Below are 19,673 nucleotides of genomic sequence, written 5' to 3' on the forward strand. Positions count from 1 at the left end.
ATGATTGATGATTAAATAAGGAACTAATCAATTCAAAGGCTTTCAATTGTTGACTTGGAGGACCTTCACTTTAGATGGACTATTTGTGAAATGCTATTTATGAGTACAGGAAGTCATATTTGTTATTTGATCAGCAAAGCTTGTGTCATGTCCCCTTTTCAAATAATTAAAAGTAATAATCTTTTCTAAGGCAGGCAGGCCCAAAAAGGTAAAGTTTCAGAAAAAGGGGATAATCTTTGGAAGTTAATGGACTAATAAATGAAAATTATTATTAAAATATGTTTTATTAACCCCTCTTGGACGTAAGTTAGGGTTATGCCCTCTTTTAAGGAGTTTGAAGGCATTTTGGGCTCATTCCAAAACTTGATTTTTGCTCATTTCTTTGTTATTCTTCAGAGGCTGCCAAACCTGTGGAGAAGGAGACCCAAGAACGGGAGTTTGCAAGTTTTCAGGAAGGCTAAGGACAAGAGTTTGAAGCCATTCCATGTGCATGCTCATGCAGAGTTTGCCTTTGTGCTGAACAGTGCAGATTTGTGATTTTTCGGGTGTGTTTTTGTAAGAGTTTGGTGTTTCCAGTTGAGTATTTCATATCAGTTTGGGTTGCTGCTGTATTTCAGACTTTTAGATGTTAAAATAGAGCTGAATATATGTATTTTGTCGTGATTATACTTCTGTGATAGATTATTAGTGTTTTTGTGGTGTTTTCGAGCTATTCTATGTTGTTTTCGGGAGCCCAATGAGCATTGTTTTTATCCTCCATTTGGGAGTTGTTGTATAAATGTTATACAGATCTGAAAATGTCATTTTGTAGGCTGTTATGCTGCTGAAATTTTTATAAAAATGTCCACTTTCAGATTTACTAATAATATGTGAAGCTGTGAAGTTTTTGACACTATTTCTGGCATACCCAATTTGGGATTTATTGAGAAATTGGTGGATCTTTGAAAAATTGGTTGTTTAATCTTAAAGATCTGATTAGAGGCTTGAAATATCATATAAAATCAAAAAAGGGACATTTCAGTGGTATCAGAACTATGATCTTACCAGCTCGAGGGTTTGTAGAAGTTTGCATGTCAGTTTTGACAACTACCCAAATCTTGCATGTCATAATTTATGGTTGCATGTTGCTTCTAATCAGCTGCATGTCAAAATTTATGGTTGCATGCTACTTCTAATCATTTGCATGTTAGTTCTTGGTGAATTTGGTGGTTGCATGTTTCTTCTAATCAGCTGCATGTCAAAATCTATGGTTGCATGCTACTTCTAATCATTTGCATGTTAGTTCTTGGTGTTTGAAGAAGTTATAACCTATTGGGGTTACACTCTACTTTATCCAAAATGGATAGGTATAGTACAGAGTCTCAGAGGACACGATCTTGGACAATTGATATCCAGAGTCAGAATAGTAGAAAGGATGGTTATTTAGACATTCGAGATAAACTTAGGAAAATAAGCCATGACATGTTTAAATAGTTGGTTGAGCACCACTGTATGATGAATGACATGTTGTCCGACCCAGCTAAGGTGGATAAGTTGACCAAATTTATATTTGGCAAATTTTTTCACAGGGCAGGTGACACAATTACCAAGAACTTGCATGAGGAGTTTGAGAAACTAGCTTATAGCCAGGCAGAGGTCTCAGATTCTACTCCGCCACAGGAGGTAGTGAGAAAGGATATTACGCAGATTGATAGTAATGGTCAACTTGATACTCAAATTGAGACAATTGTATACAGGTCATTAAAGGGTGATATCACAGGTATTCAGGATGGTATAGTTACAACAAATAGTGACTACAGCGTAGTGGGTTCAGATGATGATTATGAGGATGTTGTTGTGCATGGTGGTGAGATACCTGGTAAAGATGAGCAGACATTGAGCATTCATGACTTTGCTGAGAAAGAGTACTAGGCACAGTTAGATGCTTCGTCACATGAGGTTGAGGCTGGTAGTACTTCACACGATTTGTCCAACTAGCTGAAAGTGAACAAAGACAGTATTGTGACTTCATTATCTCATCATGACAGGTATGTGGAGTTAGTTGGTATTGGTCATATTACTCAAGTGAGGATTTTGCTTGAGTTACCAGCTGATTCTAGTTTACAGATATGGACTCGAGATTGTTATATTGGCATTTGGGATTCAGTTGACTGGAGATCTTTAACACTTTTTGGTAGCAGTGTTTGTTTGGGTGCTATCATGGATTTGATTAGCAGATTGCACGGTGTTGTCTTTTCTTGTGCTAGCAACTTGTCCGATGTTGGTATTAGTTTTTATACACCGGTGTTGGGCTTTGTTCATATATCTAGTCGACCATACTTGCTGGAATGTGTTGATGATCTTTCATATTTGGCAGTGTGTACAGATGAGTCCTAGGATCATATTGGCATTGATGACATCCAGGAGGATGCAGTGGGTAGTTTTGAAGACTTAGTTTCTTTGGGTACAAAAGAGTTGGACAACAGTGCTACAGTTTTTGATACTCCGTTTGTTGATATGAGCTTTAGAGTTGATTCACAGGATATAAATGGTAATAATCTAGAGACTAGTAACTTTGAGGATACTCCTTTAGACAGTGCATCAGAGGAGGTTTGTAGGAGACAATCAAACCAGTGCCATCATGTGTCTAATCAGTTGAGAGTTAGTGAGCGAGACATTGCTATCGCTTGCCAACATTTCGATGCTGCTCGTCAATTGTTAGCAATTTATGGATGGAGTTCTCCTACTAGTGATGAGCAGGGAGGCAGTTATCTTTCCTTGACAGAGTTCCACTCTTTATGGGAGGCTATCCAGAGTCTGAGATAGGATTATATGTAGTTGGTAGCTGATAGAGATTATCTTATGGAGTGGGGCAGTACAACATATGATGCATTGTTGGCCAAGGAAGATGAGGTGAGTGAGCTTACTGAGCAGCTTGAGGTGACTTCTGAGATTCTTGAGAGTACACAGTTGGCTTTCAAGGAGTCACAGTTTCATTTGGCTAAGGTGACCATGGAGTTAGAGCAACTACAGTCTTTACTAGATTCTATACAGTCACAAGCTATGGTGTCTAATGATCTGAGGATGTCCATGGTCGAGATTGTCAAAGATAGTGGAGATGGGGATGCATCCATCCTTGATACTAACATTGGCATATCGGGTTCATCCCCACTAGAGTCAGGTTCAGTTGAGTTGGGTGTTGCAGCAAATTGTTGTGGTATGCCTGACATGGTGGTGACCTCTAGCACTAATGGCACGAAGACTAGAGATGTTGTATCAAAGACCACGTGTGATGTTGGTGAGCTGATAGTTGGCATGGTTCCTACTAGTAATACTACTCCCTTGGCGATGTCTTTAGAGGTAGTAGTCAGTTCCAACTTGGTTAGTGATCGATTGCAGTTAGTTACATCTAAATTGTAGTCTGAGCCACTGACTGAGATTGGTGCATTCTATCAGCATTACATTGTGAGGTATGCTCGTCAATTTACCTTTGATGACCATGTTGATGAGATGATGATACAGAGATGTACTTTGGTTCCTAGTGCTTATCATTAGTTATGGGATAGTTTAACGCCTCGGGATGAGAGTTGTGATGGGCATGACATGGCGATAGGTTCTGCAGTTGACAGCTTGATAATACATAACTTAGAGTAGGAGTTTCGAAGTGATGCTTCAGCGGGTGTTGTTATTGATTCTACTCCTTTGGCTATGACATCTCCTGACTTAGCTGGTGATCAGTCATAGTGGGTTGTATCACTTGTTCATGGTGAGTTGTTGACTGAGGTTGGTTTTTTTTATCAACATTATATTGCAAGGTATGCACATCAGTTAGCGTTTGATCCTTGTGTTGAGGAGTTGATGGCAAGCAAATTTGGTTTGGGTTCCAATTTTTGTTGTTTATCTTGTGATGGCTTTTCACCATCAAGGGTGCATGGGAGTTATGGTTATGAGACAGTGGTCGGTTATCTACAAAGGTGTGTTGACTGCAGGAGTTGTATAGTGTGTGGATTCTCCATACTTGGTACAGTTTTATTCGGGAGCATTCACCATTGTTGTAGAGTTGGATTGTACATTCCGTATAGGCCAGTGGAATGCGTTGATGGTATTTATTGTGTTGGTAGTTTGATTTGTCCACTTTACTTGGGTTTTGATGTTCTAAGAGTTTGTGTCTCGTGGGTTTCTAACTATGGAAGTTGTGACTTTGAAGTTTGGTTGAGCAGTAATTGTCAGTTTGATTATGGATTCCTCTTGGTTATATTGCAGAGGATATTGCAAGAGCCTATGTTAATTGACAATAGTATAGTTCATGACTACATTTGGGATCCAGGTGGATTGATTGGTTTATTGTTCAGCCATTGCTTGAGGACAAGCAATATTTGGAAGGGGAGGACTTGTCATGTCCCCTTTTCAAATAATTAAAAATAATAATCTTTTCTAAGGCAGGTAGGCCCAAAAAGGTGAAGTTTCAAAAAAAAGGGATAATCTTTGGAAGCTAATGGACTAATAAATAAAAAATATTATTAAAATATATTTTATTAACCCCTCTTGGATGTGAGTTAGGGTTATGCCCTCTTTTAAGGAGTTTGGAGGCATTTTGGGCTCATTCTAGAACTTGATTTTTGCTCATTTCTTTGTTATTCTTCAGAGGCTGCCAAACCTGTGGAGAAGGAGACCCAAGAATGAGATTTTGCAGGTTTCTAGGAAGGCTAAGGACGAGAGTTTGAAGCCATTCCATGTGCATGCTCATGCAGAGTTTGCCTTTGTGCTGAACAGTGCAGATTTGTGATTTTTCGGGTGTGTTTTTGTAAGAGTTTGGTGTTTCCGATTGAGTATTTCATATCAGTTTGGGTTGCTGCCATATTTCATACTTTTAGATGTTAAAATAAAGCTAAATATATGCATTTGGTTGTGATTATACTTCTGTGATAGATTATTACTTTTTTTTTGGTATTTCCGAGCTATTCTATGTTGTTTTTGGGAGCCCGATGAGCATTGTTTTTATCCTCCTTTTGGGAGCTATTGTGTAAATGTTATACAGATATGAAAATGTCATTTTGTAGGCTGTTATGCTGCTGAAGTTTTTATAAAAATGTCCACTTTCAGATTTACTAATAATATGTGAAGCTGTGAAGTTTTTGGCACTATTTTCGACAAACCCAATTTGGGGTTTATTGAGAAATTGGTGAATCTTTGAAAGATTGGTTGTTTGATCTTAAAGATCTGATTAGAAGCTTGAAATATCATATAAAATCAGAAAAGAGACATTTCAGCTTGATCTGTGTATTATCTTGTTATAGATTTAAGGTCTGTATGATCAATTGGGGGCATGGATCCATATAACATTACATTTTTCTTCATTCACTGTTTCACATGAGATTGATGACGCTGGTAATCATTCACTGTTTCACAAGGAGAGGAAGCACTGCAAAATACAATATATTTGTATATCATGTTTTGCTCTATTTCATTGGGGACTACTTAATTGTAAACACTTTCTTTTTGAATGGTTGTTAACGTCCATTGCTTTTAGCAGTGTTACTTGACGAATTTTGCTTTTCAGGCAAACATTTCTTTCTATATGTCATATTCAAATAGGTTCTTTGTTTAGGATTTTAATTTAAAATTGTAAAGCAGATTTTTTTTTTTTAAGTTCTTAGCAAAATTAAATTTTCTATATCCATTTTGAGAGTTAATTTTCTCCCAAAAACAAATGCTTAATTTGTATATAATGTTTGTTTAAAATTTTATTTTATTTTTTTAATATAGAAAGGGCCACAGTTACAAACATTTATCTGAGCATTCTTAGTGTTATTGTGGTTCTATTAAGAATGAGAGTTTTCAAATAGTAGGATTGATACAGTGCATTTGAGATGTCTTTGAGATTTTTTTATGAATCCTTGCTTGGACTACATGAAGTTTGCTAGCATTAAACAGATTCATCTTCTTTGCCATTCATAATTCACATCATGTACTTATAATAATTCATTTTCTCAATATATCTCACCACTTCAATTGAAATTTATATTTAAAACTTTGTTGATATCATCTGTTTAATTTGACCTATGGCCATCAAGCTCCTAAATGAAGCAGCAAACATGTATTTTAAATTTAACATTGTGAAATATAACTAGCACTACCTGTTGTTCAATCCTCAATTTAGCACAAGAAAACACTATGTGACAAACATATATCTGCATATGTGCATTTCACTGTTCTAATAAGTATTTCTAATTAAATCTAGTCAAAAGAAATTGGCAAAAAAAATCCATCCTCTACATATTAGTATAACTACTTGTTTCTTTTACCTCTAAATTTTTTATCTGACAACGGTACCCATTGTTATCTGTATGATTTTTGGATCTCCTTTGTCATAGAATAAGCTAACTAAGAATTGCCAAGTTAACATTGACAAATACAATTCATCACTTAAGCTAGACGTAAGTGCATAAACTATTCAAACTATAGCCCATATTGTTTGTACCCGTTTTTCATACTCTAGGATTTTGGGGAATTCTCTCCCTAGTGCACTTGTTTTACTTGGATACAATGTCTTCAATATGATTTAGATTTTCCAGTACAGGGAACTCCTTATTTTGAACTGTAAATTAATTTGCCCCGTCCCTTGTTCTGAACTCGTTCTCTTGTTCTGAACTCGGGGAGGTAACGGTTTATGGCAGAGATTGATGTTAAAATAGAAGGCGGAGATAATGTTTGCCTCTGCCTTTCATTGCAGAGTAATTTTCGAGGAGTAGTTTTTCATTAATTTTGTTTTATAAATTATTTTACATTTTTTTTTTCCAAAAAAGAGGTTTTAAAAATGTTTTCAGAAGTTTTTTTTTTTTTTTTGCTTTCGGCCATGTGAACTCATAGAGTGATTTTGTTTCCTTGGGCCCTTTTTTTTGTGAATATGTAATTTTATTGTATTTTTTTTAATTAAGGAAAGGACTATTCATCAAAAATAATAATAAAAATCTATTAAGACTTGAAGGATTACAACAAGGAGAGTTCTATCCTGAGCAACAAGTTCATCAAATTCTTGCACCATCTAATAAGGAAGTTGCCCCCCTATCCATAATATTCAAGCTCGGAGCATGACCAGAAGCTCATTTGGCCAAACAATCAGTAGCTCTGTTCCATTCACAAGGAATGTAAGTAAACCTAATGAACTCAAGAGAGATACAAAAGAGAAGAATCTAATTAACAACAGTGGCCAACTACCAACTAACATCCTCAAGCTCATGCAAGGCAAGCAAGTTCACCACCACTTGGGAGTCAAATTCATAGATAATCATGTGTCATCCCTAGAAACAACACTATTCCACAGCATATAAAATGGCCTAAGCCTCCATGAGATTGTTAGTGTAATTACCCTTATGCACTGAGAAAAAAAATTTAACATCACCAAAACTACAATGAGTCACTCCTCCAATACCAGTAGGGCCTGGATTCCCTCGAGAAGAACCATTAGTGTTAATTTTCAGAACACCATAGGAAGGAGGAATCCAATGCCCATCCCGATTCACCCAACCTTTCCTCTATTGCCAAGGCTGCCTAAGCACTCTTTGATACTTATAGTTTCTTATTATTTTTTAATTTAAATAATCAAAATGAAAGCAAGCGAAAAATAGTCTTGTAATATCATGTTTTCATGAGGTTGCTTAATTCTATCAAGTACTTGGAGTGTTCTCATGGAAAATTAGGAACTATGGAAAAAGGATAATATTAAATCTCTTATTTTTATAGAGTTGGTGCTTATTGAAAAACTCCATGCATCATCATAAATTTATTTGCCTCCTTTTTATTTCTATTTTTTTATTTCTATATTTAATCAAGCAAATAGGGAGGATTTAAAGGTGGAGGATGGATGGTTTAGAGTTCACTTTGACGATGCTTCAAAAGGTAATTACGATAGAGTGGTGCGGGTTGTGTTATTTTAGACACAACAAATAATATTTTATTAATGTGATCAAATTTTCACAATCCATCATAGTTTTGTGAATCAGTTTCTGGATTAGATTGTGTGACAATTTTTACCATCAACATTTTGAATCACACTACGTGATCCATCATCAAGATGAGAGAGCAAGAGATGTCAAACAAAATAAGTGACATCTCTTGCTTTCTCATCCTAATGATGGATCACGTAGTGTGATTCGAAATGTTGATGGTAAAAATTGTCACACAATCTAATCCAGAAACTGATTCACAAAAAAAAAAATTTTTTTTTTAGTAGCAAAGGCATTACTCGAGGGGATGAACAATGTGGTTGAATGCCAAGCAACCTGACGTATTTTCTTAAGGAATTTGATGCTCTCTCTCGCCAATTTCTTTCGAGTGGCAATTTACAAAATACCAAATGGAACTTCATCAATTGGGATACTGTTTGCAAGCCAAAAAAGGAAGGAGACCTCGGTCTTCGTTCTACTATCTTGTGCAGTCAAGCTCTTGCTGACAAGCTCTATTGGCACTGGTGTTCTAGTCAGTCTTAGCTTTGGGCCTATATCCTATCACACAAGTATTTACCTAACGTTGAACCTTTAGATATTTTCAGGTTTTCTCTTGAGGGAAGAGGCTCTATGGTGTAGAATACCCTCAATATTGGTGCTCACCTGGTGAAGAGAAGTTTATTTTGGATCTATAACAGAGGCATCAAGGCTCTATTTTGGAGTGATTCTTGGAATGGGCATCCTCTTCTCTTATTTTCTCATCCACGCTTGCAGTCTCTTTGTGATTTTTTTCTTTTTGTTGGATGGAATAAGGTGGCTCATTATAAGGAAGCTTATAACCTGGGCCTTGTTGTGGGTTACAGATGGAAAATTTCTTCTGATTGGTCGCTAGGTAGCTCTTTGGGGGATCAGTTGGAACTATCTCAAATATTGGCTTCTAGGGAGTGCAATTCTCTATAGGAACCTGATGTTTTGGCTTGGGGAGGTGCTTCTTCTGGTAAGTATTTTGTTTCTTCAAGGTACCTTGCGCTAACGAATCAACTTTTTGGTGAGGTGGAGGTCTCTTGGTGGAAGAAAGTTTGGAATAGTTTTTCATGGCCTAAGTGTAACTTTTTCCTCTGGATTCTGGTTAACAATTGTTGTCTTACCTGGGAGAATCTCTACAAGTGAGGCTTCCAAGGGCCTTCCATCTATGTTTTATGTCGCAATAGTGAAGAGATTGTTTCTCACCTTTTTCTCCAGTACCCATTTGCCAAATAGATTTGGCACTTCTAGTGGAGTGTGTGAGGATGCATGTGCTGGCATGTTTCCTCTTTGTCTGAATTCTAGGACCATTTGGGTCATCCCACTTCCAAGACTTCTTTTTTTTAAGTTCCTTGGACTATTGGCCCTTCCCTTATTTTATAGCATGTTTGGCTTGAGAGGAATAGGAGACTCTTTTATGATGTGCAATTTGAGATCAAACACCTATGGGGGAAAATTATTAATTCTCTTCATGAAACACTCCTAGCTAAATGTGACATTGGTGGTGGGTTGGATCCTAGAGATGCTAATATTCTCAGACCTTTTCTTTCCTCTTAAGGGTGGCACTCCCTCAATCCCCCACAAACACTTTGGGAGTAGAGCTAGGCAACACTCTTAGTGTGTTAATCATGAGGGGCATTGGACTTCTCCTAAGACTAGAATTCTTAAAATCAACATTGATGGTTCTTCTTGGAGAAATCTTGGTTTGGCTGGTATTGGGGGAGTTGGGCGTGACAGTTTTGGTGATATTCAGTTTCTATTTTCTATACACAAGGGTTACTATACTAATAACCTCATGGAGGCCCTGGCTATCTTGGTTGCAGTGGAACAGTGTTGTCAATGTGGCTGGAAAAGAATTATCTGTGAGACTAACTCATAGGTGGTTGTGAATTTATTAAATAGAAGGAACCTTGTGCATGTGTATTGGCATTTGGCTCTAGTTATTCAGCAGATCACCTAGTTATGCAATCTTTGGATTTTGTGTCTTTTATGCATATCCCTCGTGAGTGGAACGGTGTGACTGATTGTTTGGCTAAATGGGCCTCTAAGCATGGGTTGGCTTGGAACATTATTGATCATAGGATGCTTCCCCTTGATTTATCTTAGATGCTGGTTCAACTTGTGGACTAGGATAAAGCTTTGTAGTTCTCTTTGTTTTTTGTGTTGTTCTGCTCTCTTTGGTATTCAATAAAATTTTTACCCCTCTTTCAGTAAAAAAATGTTGCACTCAAAGGAAAGATGGAAACTTGGTTTCTTGACAAGTTCATCATGAGGATTCAAAGGTTATTGGATAGATTAAAATTTTTTCTAGTTAGTCACATTAGACAGGAACGAAATGTATTAGTAGATAAAATGGCTAACATGGGTGTGAACCTACAAGAGAAAAAAGAGGTGATAGAGGATTTTAGACGTCTTTTAATTCCTTATTTATGTTCCTAAGTTGGCTTCATGTTTGAAAGGGTCCTAGCAATGATGGGGAGGAGTGGTGGTTTGTAGATGGTGAATGGGATGTTTACTAACACGCATTGTAGCTTTAGGTAGAGGGATGTAATGGTAATGATGACTATGTGTCATGTCGAACGACATGAGTGAACAAAGAAATTTCTAGATTAAGGAAATTTTTATATTTGATCAAACTCCAGATATTGTTTTCTTTCTATAGTGAGAAAAATTAATTGCAAAAAGAAAAAATAGAGGTCAATTTCTACTTGATGACGCCAATGCTAAAGAAAACTCTAAGGTTCTATAGTGATATCATACCACAACATCTTGTAGAGGTGTTTCACATTAAAGAGGATGAGTTTCTTAAAATTCTTGGCTATTTATTTGGGAAGAAATTTATGGATAAATATATTCAGGTATGTGTAGGATCATGGTCAACCAAACCATGGCCTTAAGTGACAGTTAAAAATTAGCAAATTAGGGTTATGTTAACTTAACACATGATTTTAAAGTAGTTATGGGTTTTATATCAAAAAGTTGTAAGAAAAGAATCTATAGGAAATTGAATGTAGTTTCTAAACTACTAGGCCTTATCTAGAGAAAAAACTATTTCATTTGTCAAAATTTTAGATTTTAATGCAATACTACAAAAATTTTAGGGCGAAAATAAAAAGTGGCAATATGTCTGACCACCTTAATCAAAATCAAATGATAATATCTTTTAATATAATTATAGATATAAAAAGAAAACTCATGTCCAGATGTGACACATATTTTTTGGTATTTTTATTCCAAATAAATAATTAAATATGAATTTTCTACTATAAATTTTTCAGAATTAAAAAAATCTCATGTCTGACCACTTTAACTAATTAAAAACTTTACAAAATTAAATTATTATTTTTCTTATACTAGGCAAAGTATAGACTGTGACACAACTTTTATATTTTAAAAATGTTATATCATTTGAAAGTTACAGTTATTTTTTAATCAGTATGTCAATCAATAGTTTACATATATCTTAATTAAAAATTAACCAATAAATACTTATCAAACTCAGAATTTAAAATCAATTATATCGATGGTTCAATCTTGAGAGTGATCAAACAACCCATTTTGTTTCATTGAATTTCGATGAAAAAAATATTGCCAGGTGGCTACTCGAAGTCTGAATGTCATTGAAACATATCTCAAACATGTTTCTTAAGTCGATCAAGGAGGTTTGGTAAATACCAAGCCTAATTGGGTACTCAATTTGTAATTGAGTACCCGAAATTTTGCGGCAAAAATGTTTTCCCCAAAAATTGATTGCCCAAATTTTTGAGGGAAACACATTTAGCAAGTGTTCAAGAATTAAATTATTATTATTAGTATATATTATAGTATAGTAATATACTTGATTATTATATAGTGTATTAGTATATTATTATTAAATATAATAGAGTAAAATATTATTTTTATTATATATGATAATTATTATTACTATCATTATTATTATATAATCTAGTAATATATCATTATTATTATAGACACCCAAAAATTTGCAAAGACTTAAAACATTGCAAATCTTGATCTAACAATGCAAATTGAGAGGAAAACAACAAACTTTCAAATCAACGATTACATTGGGTCATTAATTAATCAAATCATCTATCAAATCAATAAAACCTAAATCAACTATAAAAAGAGGAGAAAAACAATTCAAAATCATTAAATGAAATTCAAAAAGGGAAAAAGGAAAATGACAAAAATTTGAAAGTAAATAGAACATTTATTAAATCAATAAAGTCATTTATCCTCACAAAAATGAAAATCCTCCTTTTACGTTTAAAAGAATTGGAAAAGTCCTCATTTATCTTCAAAACTAAGTATGTTCAACTCTTCCTCCTGGTCCTTTATGAGATATTTTTAGTTTCACCTTCATCCCCCAGTCAAAGGTAAAATTTTGATTCTTACCCCAACCCCTTCTAAAATCCTATAAATAGGAGGGAAATTCAAGAGCTAGGGGACCCAAATTTTAGGCATCTGCACTATAAGCACATTCTGAGTTATTATATTTTAGCATTTTCATTATAGCAAGTTCATTTTGATATATTTTAGCATTCTTTTCATGCTATCTAGTATCATTTAGCACTTTTTTAGTTCATTATATGCACATATCATAGAATTATAGGGTTAGATTTGTCATAATATCTGCATTTATTCATAGATCTTCCATATATCTTTGTAAATTTGCATTCATCTCATACTCTCATTCTAGGACTATCACTAAGATGCTGGTTTGAGAACATTCTTAGTGGTTGTAGTTAGGAAAACATGGGACATTTGTAGAGCTTCCATTTTTTACAATGATTTCTTAGGTTTAGTTTAATTTTCAATGTTGTTTTATCTACACTTTGCCTTAAAGTCTCATCAATACAAAAATATATTGTGTGCAAATTGGTGCCCACTGTGGGGCTTCGTGTTAAAGCCTCTCTATTCTTCAAGTTTTCTTGCTAGTCTTTTCTTTATCTTTTAGATCTATGTTTTTTTATAGTTTTTGGTGTAGATCTGATTGGTTGCAAGTTTTGAAACATTTTGGAAGCTTCATAACAGCAATAGTACACTCAAAGACTTTCCTAAATTCACAAAGGCTAGATATACAAGCTTTCTGATGCTACAATGCTTCTAAACTCTTTTTTAATGCTTTCAAACAATCTTTTAATGCATTTAAAGCTTTTTGTAGTGCATTTAAACATTTCTACAATGCATTTAAAGTTTTCTATAGCACATTTACAACTTCATGTAGTGCATTTAAAAGTTTAAATAGCACATCTAATTCATTTTGTAATGCAAATGCTTATTCCTATAGCACATTTGATAAAAATCATAAGTTGCTGAACCTGACTTCCAGATCTAATTATTGGTTTCTTATAGGTCTCTTCCAAGATAATGGGAGCTCCTAGACTACTGACAATGTGCAACAGGAATGAAGACCCTTAGAAATATGCCTAGTCTTTGCTAGCATCGAACTAGGTAAGTGGACCTCAACCCTTTTTAATTCAAAGTGCGGCATTTCTAAGTTCAAAAATGTAATTTAATAGAAATTTTTGATCTCACTGACCTAAATGAGAGTAGGCCTATGCTCTCAAATCTTTTGAGTTGATTAAAATGCCTAGCCTTCTGTAAAGATCAATTACAATCAAACAAGGAATGAACCCACACATACCTTAATCATGAGCCCCTTGTCTTTTGTATTTAAAGGGCTTGTAATCAAACAACTATGTCTGTTGTGTTTGGGGGGTCAGGACAGTAGGGATATGCTTCCACTCTTTTAGAGTAATCAAATTCCCAAACTTGGTTTTGATTTCCATTTCCTTTCTTTCTATTAGGTAGGTTTACTCAGCCATAGAAAGACTAGCACCCGAGTTGCCTTAGCAAGACCAATGAGAGAGAATGCCTTCCAATCTTGCATTCCCAATTAAATGCAAGCCAACTATATTCATAATATAGCCTTCATTTAGTAGTCTCACAAGGGATTGTGTCAAACCTCCTTAGCATTGATGAGAAGCTCTCTGTCATAGGAGAGGTAAATCTAAACATTGTTGGTTAAAAACTAAAACCCACTAGTCACCAGCTCTAGATAACCTTATTAGGAAGCTCTTTTCTTTCATTTTTTAAGGTTCATGTGCTTTCATATTTAATTATCATCTCTACTATTATTGTGCTTGGATTTTTTTTTAAGACTTAATAATAAACTTCAATTCAGATCACAGTCCTCCCAAAAAGATGCCACTACAAACTGATATGAAAACCAAAACAAGAACTATGCTAAAGACACTGAAATATGCATTTACTTCTTAAAATAATGTATTTTACACATTATGTGATGCATTTGATCTTTTTTTTAGCACATTTGACTACAAAAAAATGCATATAAAGATTAAGACAATGCATTTGATTCATAAAAGAGTGCCTCTAAATATTTAAACAATGCATTTTCTCTACAAAATAGTACTTGGTTAATATTGAAATAGTGCATACACCACCAAAAATAGAGAATTTAAGCAATTATGTAGCACATATGAGAAAAAAACCTAAAACAGAGGTTATTTGCACACACAAAAATTGCAAACAAAGAACGGATTCAGATACCCTTTTTCCTCATTGATATTTTCCAAGACTAAGAGATCTCGAAATTGACTGTAACCATTTTTGAAACAAGCAAAGTTACAAGTTCCCTTCAGAGATTCTTAATCCAATAGTCATTGTTGCTTCACTTTGCATATCAAGTTAGAAATGTTCGAAGGCACATCTATTCCCTACCTAACTTAGCGAAAGTAAAGCTCGCCATTATCAATAGTACCAAACACCTTTTCAAACTTAGCTTGTTACTCCAAATGAACCATGAACAACAAAGACTCATATTGTCAAAATGCATAAAAGTTAGAAGAATACTATCCACATCTCATGCCACTTCTTAAAACTAGTGTAGCCTTGAAACCAAAACAATCACCCATATGATTGAGTGTCAAAATTGCCAAGAAAACCTTCAAACACACAAAATCCCTGGATCTTATTGAACCTGGCAAGCCAACAAATTTGTCATCAAACATAGTTACCATGAGTCACCTCTAGTTGACCAAAATTTAGAACCTTTTGTCAAAATGGGTTCATCCAACATGTGGGATAAGAAAAGCATCGAAACTAAAATTGAAGATTTTCAGTGAAATCCTAAGCTTGTCGATATCATGGACAAGATACTTGAAAAATAAAAAGAACATTACATACTAGTATTAGCACAACAAGGTGAAAAAATACCATCTGACTTTCATGTAACCAATCTTAAACAAGATGAAGAAGAGTCACCTTTAGATATCATTATACAAAAATTGCAATATTTACAATTAAAAATGGAAACAATAAAGTGGGAAAAATACAACCTGCAGAATTTAGCCTTGAAAAGGCATGTCCTCTTCCATTTGATCAAAGCATTACCTTTACAATTTCCCCTTAGAATGTAAAGATACCAAAATATGATAAATATTTTGGTACATCAGATCCCCAAGATCATCTTAAACAATTTTATACTCTAAGTATGGAGTTTTTTCATGACACAACATATTTAATGCATCTATTTTCCATATGCCTCATAGGGCAAGCCATAGAGTGGTTCTCCAAGATATCGTCCAACATTAAGTCCTTTGATCAATTGGCTTCCATTTTCATTGCCTAGTACTCTTATAATATTGAAAGGGAAGTTGTGATGACTGATTTGTGTAACACAAAACAACTTCTTAGTGAATCATTCAAGGTCTTCCTACAGTGGTGGAGAAACAAATTTGCCAAGTACCATAGAGACATCCCAAACAAAGAGAAGACCGACATCTTCATCAATAGTCTCTCTAAACCCATGAACTATTGGCTCTAGCTCCAAGGACCTAAAGACTTTAATACTACCTTAGAGAATGTCGCTAAGGTAGAAGAGACCTTGATAAATAATGATATTATTTAATTATCAAATGATGGTAAGGATTTGTCAAACAACTCCTCATAGACTCACAACTCATTGGATCAGACTATCAATAAACAAAAGTCATGGTGAAGAAGTAACAACAAAAACATAGTCAATGATGGGGTTGTTGAAGCTAACCATGTTAAACCACAAACTCAACCCCATCCAAACCAACAATATCCCACCATCAATAATGCCAATGTGAGCACTAGACAAAACCCACCCAGGCAAGATGATGTTTGTCCATTTTGTAGATGCAATCCAGATTCTCCTTCAATATTCACTCAACAAGTGGCCTACAATCAAGCTCCTCCCCCAAGAGGATACGAATCTTCAGATATATCTAAATACTACACACCTATTGGGGTGTCTTATGAGAGTGGATGGCAAACACTCTTAACCAATGTACTCCTTGTACTCCTTGAGACCAAGCCTTATGAATCACAAGTTAAACCAAAGCCATGCAATGACAAGCATATTTATACCTACCACCAAAATAGGGGGCATTTAACCAACAATTGCCATGCCCTTAAAAGGGCTATACAAAAACTAATCAACGATGAAATTATTGAAGTAAATAACTTTCAAAACAATGAAGACCACAAAGCCTTCAAGAACCCTTTTATGAGCCATGAAAAGGGTGAATCCTCTAGAGAAAATCAAAATGCATCTTCCCATGATAAGGTTAATTATTCTCATCATTATGATAATACCATCAACATTATCTCCAAATTTGATGACACCGTGAATGTCATAATAATTAAAGATAAAAATAAAAACAATCATCAAACATTGTTACTCAAGGTCAAACCTCTAAATTCATCTTACTATGTGTTGTGATGGGTTTTGATCATGCAACTATAAGTTCCATCATACCCACATATAGCTTAGTCAACTAATTACTCATTACTCCTGCCCATATCTCTATTTTCAAATTATTGCAAATTTTCCCTGAGCATAAAGAGATCCTTACCAAAGCCTTAGTGCCAAATGACCTTGATGTTATTATAATTCAAAGCATGGTCAATATCATAGTTGCACCTCACTCTATCTCCTTTTCCATTCAAGATGACATGTCAACCATTCATCCCCAAAACTCCTAGTTACACATTGAAGTGTTCATTCATAGAAATAGAGTTAAAGGATCCTTAGTTGATGACAAAGTAGGACAAAACACTTGTACACTAAATTTGGTAAAGCCTTAGGGTATACAAAAGATGTTGTCAACCCCAAAAAGAAAATCACCATTAAGGCTTATGATGACAAGGAGAGATACTCTAAGGGCATGGTTATTTTCTCGATCAGGGTAGGTCCAGTTGTAAAAGAAACTATTTGTCAAGTATTGGACTTAAAATTAACTTAAAATATCCTATTAAGGAGGTCATAGATTCACAACATGCAAGCCATTTTGTCCACTTACCATTAATGTCTCAAATTTCTATACATGGGTCAAGAGGTGACTATACCTGGGGATCAAAACCTTGCCCAATATTCTAACTCCCTTTTTCCTCATAATAAGGAAGAAAATAGGACCCCAAAAAATTACATTGGTTGGTTCACAACAATAGAAATTTCATGTTCTACAAGCCCTTTAGGGAAAGGAAGAGGCATCATCGAACCCCTAGTAGCACAATTCAGGTCTAATAGATCCAAAATAAGGGTGGGGTACAATGAACAAGATAATGCACAAATCACTCTCGAGTCTTGTCCTAAATACAATGATTCCTTCTCTTCCACCTTGGTGTGGTTGCCTAAAGAAAGGGATGGTAGTAACCAGAAAGTGGCTAACATTAGAAAGGTGAATCTATCCTTCCCAAATTTACATCACAGAAGCGAACCACTCATGGAATCCTCAAGTAACAAAGATGATGATGATTCCACCAAGTGAAAATTTGAATCATTATCTAAAGAGTCCATTTAGACAAAGAATGTGACATTGTTCACATTCGTGCATCTAATGGTTTCATTGCACAAGGGTCAACCTGTCATTTGAACTTTACTTCACCAAGAGACAACACACATCAGTATGGCTTAGAGGCTAATACCAAATAGACATATCTCATCACATCACATGAAGATGATGAATCTATTGAAAGATCTCAGTTTCAAACATTATTTCTAGACTTCTTTCTAGTAGAAGTCAAAGATGACTACTATGAGCTACTCTCCAGCTCTGCTTTTCCTGACACTTTAGAGGAAGCACATGTTATAGACCTAATTGATACAGCATATGAACCATCAAATGAGGTCATCTTTTTAAATCCTATTGAACCCTATCCATATTATGGACCACTCTCATTATTCCATCCTGAACTCATTAGCTAGGATACAACCGAGCCTCGGGTAAAAGCACAGATCTATGTCACCATTTGTGATACCAAAACCTATTTTGGTCAAATCTCATTTCTCTATCAAAATTCAATTTTTTTCAAAAACTAAAAATACCCTTTTATTAGATCTCAGATTCAATATCATCGTTATATAAATTTTTGAGTGTTTTGATTAGTTATAATATGTTATAATCTCAAAGTATTATAATTCGATATTTCAACATTTGAGAAGATGCTCCCTCAAAAAAGGAAAAAAAATAGTAAATCATATCAAAAAAATTTAAAAATTATATTTATCTCTAGAGGAGAGAATCCTCTTCACAAATATGTAATTTTTTTTCAAGAAGGAAAGTTTTGATAGGGGGGAAAAACTATTGGATTCTAATAAGGTCAAACTTGAATACTTATAACAAAGAAAATATACATCAAAAATAATTATTTCTTTTTTTGTGCACTAGCTATACATGTCATCTATAAGATATTTTCAAATCAGAACAAAAAATATGATTTGCATATACATGTTTGACGGGAACTACACCCTATATTTTTTACAATTAAAAAAAGGACTTCAAAATAAAATAAAATGAAAAAATTCATACTCAAAAAAATTATATAAATTATAGGCATAAAATTCATCCAATTCTATACATTTCATCAGTTTACATCATATTCATATTTTAAACACAAATATCTTTTTTTTTGTCACTAATGTTGTACTATCACATTCTGATATCAGGTTTCTTTATAAAAGGTGACACAAGTTTGTGCTTTTACCCCCTCACAATATTCCTAATTTTGACACTAACCATGATGTTTGTGTACCTTAATGTGGTTGAACCATCTTGTTCACAAAGAACAAGAGAAATACACATAGATGGGTCTAATATAAATCATCTCAATCATACTAGAATAGGTTGAGCACATCACAACCTCAATGACTAACATTAGGTTATAGTTGATCTTGAGAAAAAAATAGAAATGGTGCATCCAAAGGTGAAAACTCAATTGTGGCACCCATGGATGAGATGATTGATACTTTACCCAAACACTCAAAGGAAAGATCATCTGTCCTAATTGAACCTATAGAAAAATTCAACATTGGAACATAACAAGAACCAAGGATTATTCATTTAGCATAGTCTTTAAACATGGAAGAAGGAAACGCATTCATTCATTTCTTCAAAGAGAGGAAAATAAAATTTGCATTTTCTTACACCGACATGTCAGGGTTAGACCCAACTTTAATTCTTCATCACCTCAATATTTCTCCAAAAGCTAAGTAGTTAAGAGAAAGGTAAGGAAAATGCATCCACACATAGTTGTTCTAGTCAAAAAAAAATTAGAGAAATTATTTAGCGCCAACTTCATTTGGCCCTTAGCATATATGTCATGGATATCAAACATTGTGCTTATATCAAAAAAAGATGGTAGCATATGCATCTGTATTGATTTCAGGGA

The sequence above is a fragment of the Cupressus sempervirens genome, chromosome 4 (assembly GCF_028749045.1).
Source record: "Cupressus sempervirens isolate cs-2001-9-10 chromosome 4, ASM2874904v1, whole genome shotgun sequence".
NCBI classification, from domain to species: domain Eukaryota; kingdom Viridiplantae; phylum Streptophyta; class Pinopsida; order Cupressales; family Cupressaceae; genus Cupressus; species Cupressus sempervirens.